The 14,983-nt window shown below is 39.1% G+C and overlaps 1 pseudogene across 1 annotated transcript; it reads left to right on the top strand.

Moving 5' to 3' along the window:
• The first annotated feature begins 7,259 nt into the window (after window positions 1-7,259).
• Window positions 7,260-14,694, top strand: LOC309494776 (F-box/LRR-repeat protein 18-like; annotated as a pseudogene). The gene is made up of 4 exons (XR_014211762.1): window positions 7,260-7,271; window positions 8,116-9,648; window positions 13,841-14,059; window positions 14,279-14,694. The product of XR_014211762.1 is annotated as an F-box/LRR-repeat protein 18-like (transcript).
• Window positions 14,695-14,983: the final 289 nt, after the last annotated feature.

Here is a 14,983-nt window from a genome sequence, read left to right as displayed (position 1 = left end):
AGAAATTGCACAGTAAAATGTATTTTAAAATAACACTTTTTTTTTCAAAAACACCATTTCTAAAAGTAAATTTGTATTTGTGCCTATAATGTTTAAAAAAAATTTTTTTTAGAGTATTTAGAGTATACTCACTACAAAAAACTAGACTACACCACTGCTTGTAAGTGAAAGACACATGAAGCGCATTCTTATACTTTTTTGTCGCACGCATATTTAGGGACCGTCTCAAAATTACATGCGACATTGGCATAAACGTTTCTAACTTCAATAGCATTTGAAGACAATGACTTACAGTCATAAAACCAACTGTACATTGTTCACCCAGGTCTCATGTATGATGCACACCTTTTAGATTTTTGATATTTATGACAATAAACTGCTAAATCATATGCAAATATTGCTATGTATTTCACCACTGCCACATACCTGACACCTAGATGAACAATGTACAGTTGGTTTTATGACTGTAAGTCATTGTCTTCAAATGCTATTGAGCTTTAAATATGGTCATATTCTGTATATGATCCCATACAGTAGTGAAATACCAATATTTGCATATGATTTAGCAGTTTATTGTCATAAATATCAAAAATATTAAAGGTGTGCAATGTGCATCATACATGAGACCTATATGAACAGTTGGTTTTATGACTGTAAGTCATTGTCTTTAAATGATATTGAGCTTTAAATATTGTCATATTTTGTGTATGATCCCATACAGTAGTGAAATAGGCCTACATAGCAATATTTGCATATGATTTAGCAGTTTATTGTCATAAATATCACAAATCTAAAAGGTGTGCATCATACATGAGACCTGGGTGAACAATGTACAGTTGGTTTTATGACTGTAAGTCATTGTCTTCAAATGCTATTGAAGTTAGAAACGTTTATGCCAATGTCGCATGTAATTTTGAGACGGTCCCTAAATATGCGTGCGACAAAAAAGTATAAGAATGCGCTTCATGTCTTTCACTTACAACGTACCCATGTCTTAATGCCAAAGACCGCACTTTATATGACATTCCTAATTTAAAGTAAAATGTTATTTCTTCTGTCATCTCCATCTCTGCTGTAGCCCAGTCTATGCTATGGTACGGTTACAGTATTGGCCGCTGTGGCTCCCTCAACTCGTGGCCACGACAAATAGATGTCGTTCTCTCACAATATGAAGTCGTGGCCACGAGAAAAATATATCGTTCCCTCAACATATGATCTCGAGGCCACGACTTTGCATCGCGTGGCCACGACATAATGATGTCGTTACCTCAACAAAATGATCTCGTGGCCACGACTTAATATGACGTTCCCACGAGATATTATGACGTTCCCACGACTTAATATCACGTTCCCACGAGTTTATATGTTGTGGCCACGACAAAAATAAGTGAACCGAACATGTCCCCTCCCGGTCACCGTATTAACCTAATGATATAGAGAGTGTGCACTAACGTCGGGCTGTGGCAAACCTTCCTGCAACTTGGCTGGCACTATAGTAGGGGGAAAAGGAGTAAAACAAATGATTATCTGCTTTAATTAAAGGCTTAAAACTTACTAAAGAAGTGGTGCATGAAAGGATTTTGATGCCATGAAAATACATAAAGCAAAACCTGAAGACATACAAAAGCCTCAACAATTTTTAGACAACACTATAAATACAATATAGATCTAAATCCGGAGGATCACTATTATACATTGTACACTTTTTATACCACCAAATATACATTTTTAAATGTCAGAAATCGAGAAAAATACATGGAGAAATTTTAAACACATTTCTTTGCATTCATTATTTTTAGAAAATTAGTTGTGAAATATTATTAAAGTTTAAAACAAAATCTGGCATGATATCAAACAAAACCACCAGAGGAAGTGATTATATGCCTACTAAAAAGTAGAGATTATTTAATGCCCTATTCAGTGAGTGTGGTTGTTTAACCTTCACTGCACCAGATTCATTACAGTTTTTTCAAATTGCTTGCACACAATTTCTGAATCTATGGCTCCATTTCTTGAAACTCCACACACAAAACCACAAAACACGCACACAACATGCAAAACATCAGACATCTCTTGCAAAAGCAAACACTTTATTCAAAACTATTGTAACTCTTCCAAAAATCAGAAATAACAGACCGCATTCTACATTAGAATTCAACCAAGCCTCAAGTTCCACTTTTAGTGTCTAAGCAATTTGAAAAAACTGTATATCACCAGATATATTATACAGAAGAAACAAATAACTTAATTGTAGAAAACCAAATAAGAAAAATGCAATATGGCAGCTGATTTAGAGACAGATATTAGAGATAATATGTCAGGTGGATTTATATAAATAGGGCCACAGATATTGTCAGATATTGTTTACTTTAAAGTGTTCTCTTTTAGTTTCATTATGTTTATTGGACTAAGGTACTTTGTTTAAATATGTACTGTAGCCATTGGGAGATGGTGGATCAAGATTGTGAGCCACATTTCCTTAAAAGTGTTCATGACAAAGCAGGAGATTAGAAATATCCTCTGAACTCACTGCAACACCAGTGTGTTCTTGCCTTTGGTGTCAGTATACTATTTGTAGAGCTTCCTTTGGTATTTACATTTTATTCTTTATTATCTGGTATTTAATAGTAGATGTTTAATTACTACACGGAAGGTGTTGTGTATCACGTTTCTTACATTCTCACGTTTTTGTCTCTTCATTTAATAGGTTAATAGCTTGATCTCTGACTTGTACTGCTAAATTTGAGGTAAGCGTTTGTTTATTTATATATTACATAATATAAGTTGTTATAGCAGAACATTAGAAATTATAAAAATTATAATGGTATTTGTTTTTGCAGAGATCTTGATAATTCATCATCTCATCCTCTTCATCATGGCACTGGTTCTTCATGTGATGATGCTGTTTCTTCTCTCCGGTGGTTTGGCCAGAGTTGTGACAGATTTTGAACAGGAATGTGGTCAATTTTTTGCTAATCGAATATCACCAACAAGATTTTCTGGACCACAGTACAAGCAGATCTGCCAAACTCGAAATGGTGTTCCTTATTATGCCACATATTATGATACTTACAACAAGATCCCAGTGTACTCAGCCTACAGGTTTGAAGGGATAATGAGCTGCGACAGACTAGATAAGTGGTACATTGAACCTCAAGTAAGTGAAATATTACTGTATCTTAATAGATTAAGCATTAAGATAAAACAATTCTGTTTTAAACTCTACACCATTACAGTAATACAAAATTTCAGCTAAAAGACTTGGAATAGCACATAGTTACATGCATAGGATAAGAGAACATATTTTACTATCATTACAGAAAATGAAAAAGGTAATACAGTACCATGACAATACTGGAATTGAGCTTTATAATGATGACAAGAAGTGTCTGTAGTGCAGTTCATTGCTTCTGTGAAGTGCTATTGTAAGTCAAAAGAAGTGACATTTAAGACATTTCAAGAAACTTTCTAAAAAAAAAGACACTGAAAACCACACACATAAGCAGTGCATTTGATACATTTGATAAAAAGTATGAAATAACCTAGACAAGTTGACATGATTCCAAAGTAAAGAGAGATTGAGTCTAACATATGAGTGCTCACAAGTGTGTTGTAAAGCAGGATAAACAGAGATGTACCGTTGTTTCTTCTTATATATACAGCATTCTCGATTGCATTTTTTCAATGTTATATAATATATCAAATAATATTGCAGCTTGATGATAATAATCTAGGACCAAACATGGCATTTTCGAGGACTGTGAAAAAAGGAAAAAGAGGAAAACATCAAGCTCTCAATCGAGACTACACGAACTCTCGGTACGACAAAGGTCATCTGGCACCAGTCTACCAGGCAGGATCACAGAGCTGTGCTGACGCCACCTTCACTCTCACTAATGCTGCTCCACAAGTGCCCCATTTTAACTCACCTGTATGGAGGGATGAGGAAAAAAAGCTGGCAAAACTTCTGGAAAGTCAATGTATTTCTCAACCTGTTTACATTGTTACAGGGGTAGTACCAGGTTTAAAAAAAATAGGCAAAAAAAAGGATGTGAAGGTGCCTAGTCATTTCTGGTCTGCATACTGCTGCTTAAACCAGAATAACAGATGTTCATTCTCAGGGGGAGTCACTGGAACCAATGAAAATAACGCCATTATTACGACAATGACTGTGGCCCTTTTAGAGGAAGAGTTAAAAAACCTTTATGGAAGAACATTTAGGTTGTTTCAATACTAATAACAAAGACAAACAGAGGTGCCTCAAAATCCTTATGGAGCAATTCAACTTTGAAAACATTTTTGAGGGAAATATTTTGATCAATGTTTTATGCAGATTGGTATGATTTCATTATAACTAATCACTTTAAATTCTCCTGTAAGAATTGTGAAGCAATTAATTTCTAATGCTGATAAAATACTGCAAACCTTGTGCTGGATGTCATTGCTGATTTAGAGACAGACTTGGGAAAACATAATGGAACAACATTGAAATTGATTCATTAAAAGGTTGTATTACAGTTTGCAAACATTTTTGGGAAACTATATTGAGTGATATTATGTTGTGTCTTAAATGAAAAATTAGAATGACAACTATCTGTAAAATAAAAATTATTATCATTTCACTGTAACTATTACCATTATAATGTAAATCTATTAACCTCTGGTACCTCCAATAAAAAAATCTTTAATACTGCAAACCTTGTATTGGATGCTTCTAGAAATAGGAATGTGAATTTGCACCTGATTACTCGAAAAAAACTGAACATACACAGATTTTGTGTTCTTATGAGAAAATGGAGGAAAACAAACAACAACAAAAAGTTGTGAGAATTTTCAGTTTAGTTTATTAGAAGAATCAGTAAAGATTTCATTATAATGGACTGGATTTTTTTGGATTGAACTGGTCTTGACTCTGAACTGGTCGCAGACATAATGTAATTACTAGCAATCTGCAAACTCTGACAAAAAACGTAAGCATAAGCGCTCTCAAAATGACAAGCTCCAATCTTTTATTGTTAGAAACAGTGTAAAAATGACAGTAAATGGTGGGATGACGAGGGGGAAAGGCTCCATGACCACAACACAAGCACTGTAGCTTCCCGGGCTGCTACAATAGTTGCTGAATGTGGCAAGGTTTCATCTCGTGCATGGCGTGAAGTACTAAAAACACTGCACTAAAGTTAAAGGATCAACTTTTCCCCATTCCATTACCAGCGTCCTGTGTTTTTCAAAGTAAAAACATGTTTTGTGTGAACTATAAATCATTGTCAGGGTCCACTTTCAGATTTACCTATCCCTAACATTATGTCAAAAAAGCAAACAGTATCAATGGGTGCTTTCTGGCCAGAATAAGTATTTTTGCAAATAATGAAACTATTCGTTACCTATCCTTGGTTTCAGGTTAAAGTGGAAGGCCATAAACATAAACTAAAACTAAGACACCAACACAACTTTATCAACCAGTCATAAAGTAGAGGTATAAAGCAAATCCATCTTACAGTAAATACAAATGGTTGCCGTACATGATTTAAACATGACAGAAAGTGTCATACATCTATTTATTTAACAATTTGATGGTTATTCAGACAGTCTTGGATAATACACAAATGGATATCTCAACACATTTTAATGAGCTTACATCCCTGATGAAAAAATCAACATAGCTGATCACCAGCATACAGTATGTTGTGTTTTGGATGCTGATTCCCAGAATGAAATGCTAATATTCTGGTGACCCAAACCAGCTTAACCAGCAGACTTTCCTTGCATAAACCAGCCTGGACCAGTATGCAAACTCTGGTCTAAACTGGTGTTTCAGCAGGAATAGTCTTTAGAAATGTTCTTTATTCTTACATAATTAACAACTATACAAACCAGTGTATGTGTGAGAGAGACACTCAGTGGCCAGGTATATAGCTGTGTAATGTGAGTGTGTTGTTGAGTTTCAGTGTGTGAGTATCGTGTGCCTGTGAGGTCAGACTGTATGTTGAGTAAGACACTGCAGACCCGAGCATCAGTCCAGCCATATATACTCACCTAAAGGATTATTAGGAACACCTGTTCAATTTCTCATTAATGCAATTATCTAATCAACCAATCACATGGCAGTTGCTTCAATGCATTTAGGGGTGTGGTCCTGGTCAAGACAATCTCCTGATCTCCAAACTGAATGTCAGAATGGGAAAGAAAGGTGATTTAAGCAATTTTGAGCGTGGCATGGTTGTTGGTGCCAGACGGGCCGGTCTGAGTATTTCACAATCTGCTCAGTTACTGGGATTTTCACGCACAACCATTTCTAGGGTTTACAAAGAATGGTGTGAAAAGGGAAAAACATCCAGTATGCGGCAGTCCTGTGGGCGAAAATGCCTTGTTGATGCTAGAGGTCAGAGGAGAATGGGCCGACTGATTCAAGCTGATAGAAGAGCAACTTTGACTGAAATAACCACTCGTTACAACCGAGGTATGCAGCAAAGCATTTGTGAAGCCACAACACGCACAACCTTGAGGCGGATGGGCTACAACAGCAGAAGACCCCACCGGGTACCACTCATCTCCACTACAAATAGGAAAAAGAGGCTACAATTTGCACGAGCTCACCAAAATTGGACAATTGAAGACTGGAAAAATGTTGCCTGGTCTGATGAGTCTCGATTTCTGTTGAGACATTCAGATGGTAGAGTCAGAATTTGGCGTGAACAGAATGAGAACATGGATCCATCATGCCTTGTTACCACTGTGCAGGCTGGTGGTGGTGGTGCAATGGTGTGGGGGATGTTTTCTTGGCACACTTTAGGCCCCTTAGTGCCAATTGGGCATCGTTTAAATGCCACGGCCTTCCTGAGCATTGTTTCTGACCATGTCCATCCCTTTATGACCACCATGTACCCATCCTCTGATGGCTACTTCCAGCAGGATAATGCACCATGTCACAAAGCTCGAATAATTTCAAATTGGTTTCTTGAACATGACAATGAGTTCACTGTACAAAAATGGCCCCCACAGTCACCAGATCTCAACCCAATAGAGCATCTTTGGGATGTGGTGGAACGGGAGCTTCGTGCCCTGGATGTGCATCCCACAAATCTCCATCAACTGCAAGATGCTATCCTATCAATATGGGCCAACATTTCTAAAGAATGCTTTCAGCACCTTGTTGAATCAATGCCACGTAGTTCAAGGCAGTTCTGAAGGCGAAAGGGGGTCAAGCACAGTATTAGTATGGTGTTCCTAATAATCCTTTAGGTGAGTGTATGATAGTCATGGTGTTCCCTGTAAAATAATCATTGAGAAAAGAAAATTAGTGGAGAAAAATCACAATAAGATTTCAATATATCAGTTGCTTCTCCAAATGACAGAAATGAGACCAAATGGAAAGCAAAATGGAGAATTTTTCTCTCGTTTCGACAATTGTTCTCATGAAAAAAAAACCTCCAACAACAAATGATTTGAGCTACATAGCGTAGCTATTCTAATTCCACATGAATTTTATAAATCTTTTATAGAGTACTGGGACTTAAATAAAATGTTGTGTGTGAAGGAATTATATTTTAGATTAAAGTTACACTATGTGTGTGTGAAGCATAAAAAGTATGCAATTGTCATTACCATAGGCTTAATATAGAGAATCAGGGTAAGACAAAAACTAATTTTTTTATGAAGGCTCCTTGAATTTTGTAGCCACCTATTCTTAAAAACTTACACAGAGTAGATTTAATCTGTTAAAAAACATTTTTTATTATATATTCACATACATTTTGTTGCCAATTCTAGCAATTTAATATAAATTCAATAAATAAATTGCTGAATATAAACAGCAATAATTATAATTTGCAATAATTATACAGGAAAGTTCAAGACTCCATTTGTTCATAAACACCTTTTCTTGGAAAATTATGATTCATAGGCAACCAAGACTATTATTCAACAAATCACTTTTGCAATTTCAACAAAAACTCATCTATGTTAGTCATCTATGTCTATGTCATCTATGATAATTTCATCTAACAGGTTTTAAAAAGTTGACAAGCAGAATTTGCAACTAAATATAACAGAAAACCAAATGTTTAAGTATGAAATTCCTGAAAATCGGACCTTTGAATTGCTTCTTATTCACAGGCAAATGACGATGCTGTGAAGCAGCTCTTGAAGAACCTTTCCAGTGACATCCAGACTTTAAACCTCAGTGGCTGCTACTGGTTGGCCGGCTCTACGGTGGATCAGGTCACCCGCTGTAAGGGTCTAGTCAGCTTGGACCTCTCAGGCTGCCGTTTGACGTCAATTCGGCTTTCGCATCTGCTGACCTCTCTTCGTTCTCTGTGCTCGCTGGCATTAGATGTGGGGCCGGGGTTCGACCTCCAGCAGCTGAGTGCAGAGGGTAAGTCAGCTTTGGCTCGCCTGCAGGAGCTCAAGCAGACATTGTTGACTCCCTCTTATGGGGTGGTGCCATGCTGCAGTGCCCTACGACACCTTCACCTCTATCTGGAGGCCAGCGAGGGCTGGAGGGAAGCAGGCGGGTGTGCGCAGCTGATGGTGGGCCAGAGCAGCGTCCCGCACTATCAGAACCTGCGCTGGTTCTCCGCACGCCTCGCACCTGGTGAAGTCAATCGTACTCTGTTGGCGCTCTACTTGGCTGTTTTCAGTATGAGAGTGCCTGAGGGTCTTACAGGACTGGTGCTGTCTGTGCCAGGACCCGCACCGCCAAGGCCGGTTGCAATGACGGCGCTAATGGAGAGCATGGCGTCAACAGTGGGAAATAGCGTCAGCGCTCTCCAGCTTCCACGTACATGGTTGGATGGTGCTATTCTAGGGCGAGTCCTAACGCATGGCTGCCCCGTTTACCTGAATGTCTCGCACTGTTCATCTCCAGGGTTTAACCCTCTACATGTGCTGCTAAGTGCGGGTCGTGACCTCACACCCCTACGGAGTCTTAACCTGCGTGGCTGTGGCCGAGGACCTCTCGCCGAGAGCTGTGGAAAGAGCGAGGAGGAGATGGACACGGAGAGCATCAAAGCACTTACTGAATGTTGCCCGCATCTTATTCACCTTAATTTATCCGCCACGCACTACCACCATGCTTTTCTCACTGGGCAAGATGGACACTTGTGTGGCGCTTTAGGACGTCTTGCCTCCTTGTGCTCGCTGGCACTTCCGGTGTGTGCCTTGGCACAATCCTCTCCAACACTTGTGAACAGTCAGGACTCCAACTCAGACCTCACACCAAGGTCACTACTTCTCGGCCTTAAAAAGAGCAGCCGTGTCGGTGTGCCCATATATCGACCCTCAACAGAGGTCATCGAGGGTCAGGGTGAGGAGCAGCAGGACAGAGGCTTCTGCATTCAGCCGCTGCTTCAAGGTTGCCCGCATCTAGTGGAGCTGGAGCTGATTGGCGCAGGCTTTTCCTCTGCCATGCCACGGAATGAGCCGGCCATCCGCAAGGACCACGTTGCATGCCCCTGGTCCTACAATGTCAGAGACAGTGAGTTAGCTGCTGTGAGGAGTCCTGAAGGGAACAGGATTGATCGAGCTGCTTAAGGGGTGCAAGGATCTTCATTCGTTATCGCTGGCAAATCTCGGATCATTAAAGACCATGAATTACACGCAGGCCCTGCTGGAGGCTCTTTCCTACTGCACACAACTCAGGGATTTAAGGTGAACTAAACACATCACTAAACACTCCATGCTCAAAATTAAGCAAAGAATCTAAATGTAGACTTGTCACAGCAAAAAGAAAATAACATTCACTAGCCATGCCACAAATCCTTTCATATTACAACTGCAGCTCACCAGTAGGGGGCAGCGCCATACTGACAGGATTGCTGGATGTGTAAATTGTATTTTGTATTATTTCCTTACAATAATTTATTCTGTCCCTATGAGAGTAATTTATTTTTCCATTGTGTATTTGGGGCAAACTGTGCAGTTAGATGAATCTGGTACATTTAATTATAAAACATTTTGAATTATGTTTTGATAAGTATTAAGATAAATGGTGCATACAATTTAAAAATGATTAAATAAACAGTGATAGTAGGAGTTTCAATAATTTCATATGATGACACACTATGAAATCTTAAGCCCTTTTCAGATGTTAAATTTTTCTCTTGGGGACATAAGATGATTTAAACATTTACAAGAGTTAGTCTGTGGTTGATTGCTGTCTCAATTCAGAATGTCAGTATATATATATATATATAGGTCTAATGTTTACCATAGGTAAATGATTTATGTTTTGGTCGAATTTGAAAAGATCTCGAGAACAACCTAAAAAAAAATCTGAAGTTATGACACTTTCACCATTATGTTTTAGACACTCACAATAACATTGTCCATGATTTTGTTTCTCATAATTTTATTTCGGTGTGCATGATAAAAGAATGGCTCCGTAAGGTTAAAGTAAAATGTGACAGCAACAGTCGCATAGCTTTTGTTTAGTAGACCATATGTATCTTCTTGATGCACTTGCATTCACAAAATTGAATGTAACATTATTTTATAAGAGATGTTAATCATGCATTATTTTTTATTCCTAAAAATTGTATCGCTTAAAGGAATACTCCACTTTAAAATGAAAATTCTGTCATCATATACTCCCCCTCATGTTGTTTCAAACCTGTATGCATTTCTTTCTTCTGCTGAACAGAAAGGAAGATATTTAGAAGAATGTCAGTAACCAGACAGTTTCTGGGTCCCATTGACTTCCATAGTATATTGTTTTCCTACTATGGAAGTCAATGGGACCCAGAAACTGTCTGGTTACTGACATTCTTCTAAATATCTTCCTTTCTGTTCAGCAGAAGAAAGAAATTCATACAGGTTTGAAACAACATGAGGGGGAGTATTAGCCTGGGAAAACCCAGACTACTTCTGGCGAATTTTAATTCTCTCTCCAGGATAGTCTGGAGAAGAGCCCATTCAAACTCATTTCTCAGAGCCATAGAGAGAGAGAGTTGCGACACTCTTTGATGTCGCCGCTATGGCTGTCACGTGGTTCATGTAAGCCCCAATAGTTCCAAAACGTACGCTGGCTGTCATGTTCTTCTATGGGACAGACAGCAGCGATTGCATTATTGAACGGTAAATATAAAATAAAACATACACCCAAGTACTTTTTCAGCTGTTATTGCATTATTGCATTTTGTTAATGTCAGTTTTGCATTTGGAGATAAGTTTTAAGCTATATTTTTGGAGGGAAAAGCTTAGTGTTCATGTTCGCATGGGTAGTAGCACTGGCTTTAGCGGCTCTAACTTAACTTTTCCATATCATTCATCTGATGATGGACGTCTCATGATATTTATTTTAGCACAACTGGGCTGTATTAGGCTATTGATTCCCGTGATTTTGCTTATAAATTTAGATTCAGCCATTAGCCTACCTTCGTGATCACGCAAAGAGGTCTGCCGTGGCGGTCCGTTCAGAATTCGCTTAGAAGCTAGCTCACTTCTTCTGATGAAAGTGGCCATCCCCCGGGACCACAACGTGAAACATAATCATGTTAAGACTAAGAATATTATTTTAAGATTAAGCCATACACATTATCAAAACTATAACAGATTAAAAACGAATTTAAGCATGGCTGATACAAATGAAGGTTTTCAAATAAAATATTTTTTATTAAACAATAACAGACAACAAAAATGTGTGCTTGTGTGTGTGAACAAGAAAAACAAAAACCAGGGGCAGGTGATCCATGAAACAGACAGGACTGGTGATGGCCATAACAATCCTAAAGGTCCAGCATTGTTCTCACAAGCCGCTTCACTCAAGACAATAATAACATAATGAAAAGTTAGTATATCCCAAAAAATTTAATTAAATAAAAGTTGCTATAAAGGTGGTAGCGATTCATTACCGAACTCTTAGCTGACTAACGTTAGCTAGCAGGCAGTGCTTGAAAATTGGTTGAAACAACCAACATAAAATATAAATAATTACGCTGTGCATGTACAAATGAAGACCAGTATAAGCATCGCAAAGGGCCTCTGATACAATATAGACAGTTGACAATTCAAAAGAGGTCGATATTTCGGCAACTTAACTCTGGAACAACTCGACGCGCAGCAATGTAAGTGAATGGTGTCCAACGCCCAAATGACAGTGTTTGGAACTATTCCGATCTTCATATCCCGGAAGTAGGCGGTTAAAAGCGCCGCCATTATTTACAACGGAGGTCTATGGGAGTGTCGCAACTCTCTCTCTCTATGGCCGTTTCTCAATATGCGTTCTTGTCTGTACTTGTGTTCTTGTGAACTTGTGAAACGTCATCATTCGCTGCCCAAGTACTGTCCCAATACACAAGTTTGCATTTTGGCAAGAACAGTTAAAAATCCCGGAAGTGTTCTTGACACGCCCATTTTACCGAGGATGCATAGGTTGGTAACTTGTGTGAACTTGACGGCAGAAATATCCCAGCATTCATTTCGGCATTCGAGGAAGGAGTTATGTTTGGGTTATTTAAACCCGTTATTTAACCCGTTTAAACCGTTATTTAAATCGCGTTATGTTTGGGTACTGCAGACGGCGTCTGTGCGGGGGTATTATTGCGCAATACCAGCAAGAACACATCGTCTCAAACTGTCAGCAGCGTTCTGTGTGCTCGTCACCTTGTGAGTTCATTCTTCCAAGAACAACTAGCAAGAGCGTTCTCCCCAAGAACACAAGTCCGTTCTTTGCATTCTTGGTTTTGAGAAACAGCCTATGACTCTGTCATTTCTGTGCCGCCGAAATCGCGGCACCAATCAGAAACGTTTGGGGAGGGATTTACATGATGACGACAGCGCAGCGACGCTGAAGGAGATTTCGTTACAAAGATGGATGCCGCCGTGGAACATCACTCGTTCGAATCAGTTATCGCGTCTGTTTTGAGCGATTTAAACTTACCGTTTTCGTTTAAACCGGAGCAAAGAACAACACTCGAAGCATACGTCATCTCCTTCATCGATCTGATCGCAAAGACCCGCCCTCCTTAGTTACTGTCGCTATGCCCGACAAGCTACGCTGCTCTCACGCCACACCATGTTCTCACGCAGTGAAAAATACATCGCGATGATCGCGGAGCAGAGAGGAGACTGACAACACGCTGACAGACAGGACAGACCAGGTTACTTTTCTGTTACTTTTGATATTAAACATATTAAACAAAGTCTCACCTTTCAAATTTGGTCATTTTTTTAAAGAAATTGAAACGATACATACCGTTTTGTGGCTCTTTAATGTGTCTGACAGATCGCTGTAGAGCATCAGTTAAAGCTGCTCGTGAACCAATCATCACTTCCTTCTAGTTCATTTATAGCATCAAATAAACATGAATGAACATGGGAAGGATTGTTGTTTTAACCGCGGAAAGACGTCAGTACACTCCGTTATTCATGTTCAAATCCTCCCTTGTTAATCTGCTATCTCTCCAAAGAGTATAGAAGTTACTTCTATACTCTTTGATCTCTCCTGACTGCTTTGTCGGACAAAATGGCGGATGGCGGATTATGATTGGTTAGATCGCCTGTCAATCAAGCTCCCTGCGAAGGGAGCTACGTCGGTTGGTGACGCCCCTTTGGAAATGAATTGTCTACATAGCTTCCCCAGACCCTACACTCAGTTTCAACTGAGAAGGGTCTGGTTTTAACCAGGCTAGGGGAGTATATGATGACAGAATGTTCATTTTAAAGTGGAATATTCCTTTAACTGGCTTGTAACTCATTCTGCATTTGCTGTTGATGAGTTTTAAATTGGACCCTGGCTAGAATGAGAACTATTACTTGATCAATTATTAATATAATTTTTTGCAGAATATTTTATCCCTATAACTTCTGCATTTATTCACCGTCTATATGTGTAAAACTGCAGGCTGGAGCAGCCCTACTTTAATGCGAACGCCGCATTTTTTGAAGAGCTCAGTCAGTGTCAGCAGCTGCGGCGTGTTTGTCTGGTTTCTCGTCATGGGACCTTCCAGCCCGCCGCTGTGACGGCCTTCATGCAGAGCTGCACTGATGTCATCATGTGCCACATGTTCACGGGAGGTACCCTGGTGGCATGTAAAACACTGCAGAAAACCCTGCTGGACAGGTTAGTGTTTTAATTGTTAATAATAAAGAATTAATGCCTGAATAATAGACAGCAACATAGTGTCGGCCCAGATTCGGCCCACATCTGTTGTGTGTTGAATCCACGTGTACCAGATGTGGGCCGGATCTGGGCTGACACTATGTTGCTGTCTGGGTTGTTGTACATGATTTAACTTGGTGTACATCAAATATTCACCTGTTTGGTCTTTTCCCCCTGCAGTTTTTCAACATCTCGTCCAGCCCTTAGTGTGGTGATTTACCCTTTACTGCACGAGGACCTGGCCCATGTGATCAGAGGAATACCACTTTGTCACCTGGACGAGATCACGCTTTTCAAAAGCCACGTCGCTGAAGAGCCTGTGAAACAACAACTGTGACTGAAGTGAAATCTGAAAACAGAAAACATGGGGGATTAACCGGAGCAATGCTTGAGCCGTGCTATTTTATGAGAGAGAACTCATGCATTGTAAGGACTTTCCTTTGATAATTAAATATTAGCAATCTGGAGGATTCCAGAAAAACCATTTGTTTTGACTTGAGAGATCATTGAGCTAAGAGGACAATCACAACTTTAAACAAGGTCATCATTTTCCAATAAAGAGCTGCTATGAGCAAACTCCTTAACAGGTTGAAATGTCATCTTAAAACCTTAAAAATAAAGTATTGATAAATACATTTTCTGATGTGTTGTGGAACTTGCATCACATTTATATATAAAAACATTTTTTTATTGAAACATCCAATTTATGGTAAATCACATGATACATTTTTGCTTCATATTATATCATCAGTGTGTGGGCCGTGTCAAGAGTTCATTGAATCAGTGGCTGTGGTTTTATGCTCAACATTTGCGAAAGTCTGACTGTGTTAAAAAAGGAAGTCTAAGTGGTTTTCTTAGAAAAACTCATTAGAACATATTCTCTTA

The sequence above is a fragment of the Leuciscus leuciscus genome, assembly GCF_965113295.1.
Source record: "Leuciscus leuciscus genome assembly, chromosome: 3".
Classification (NCBI taxonomy): domain Eukaryota; kingdom Metazoa; phylum Chordata; class Actinopteri; order Cypriniformes; family Leuciscidae; genus Leuciscus; species Leuciscus leuciscus.
This window is presented reverse-complemented; position numbering and strand designations above follow the sequence as displayed.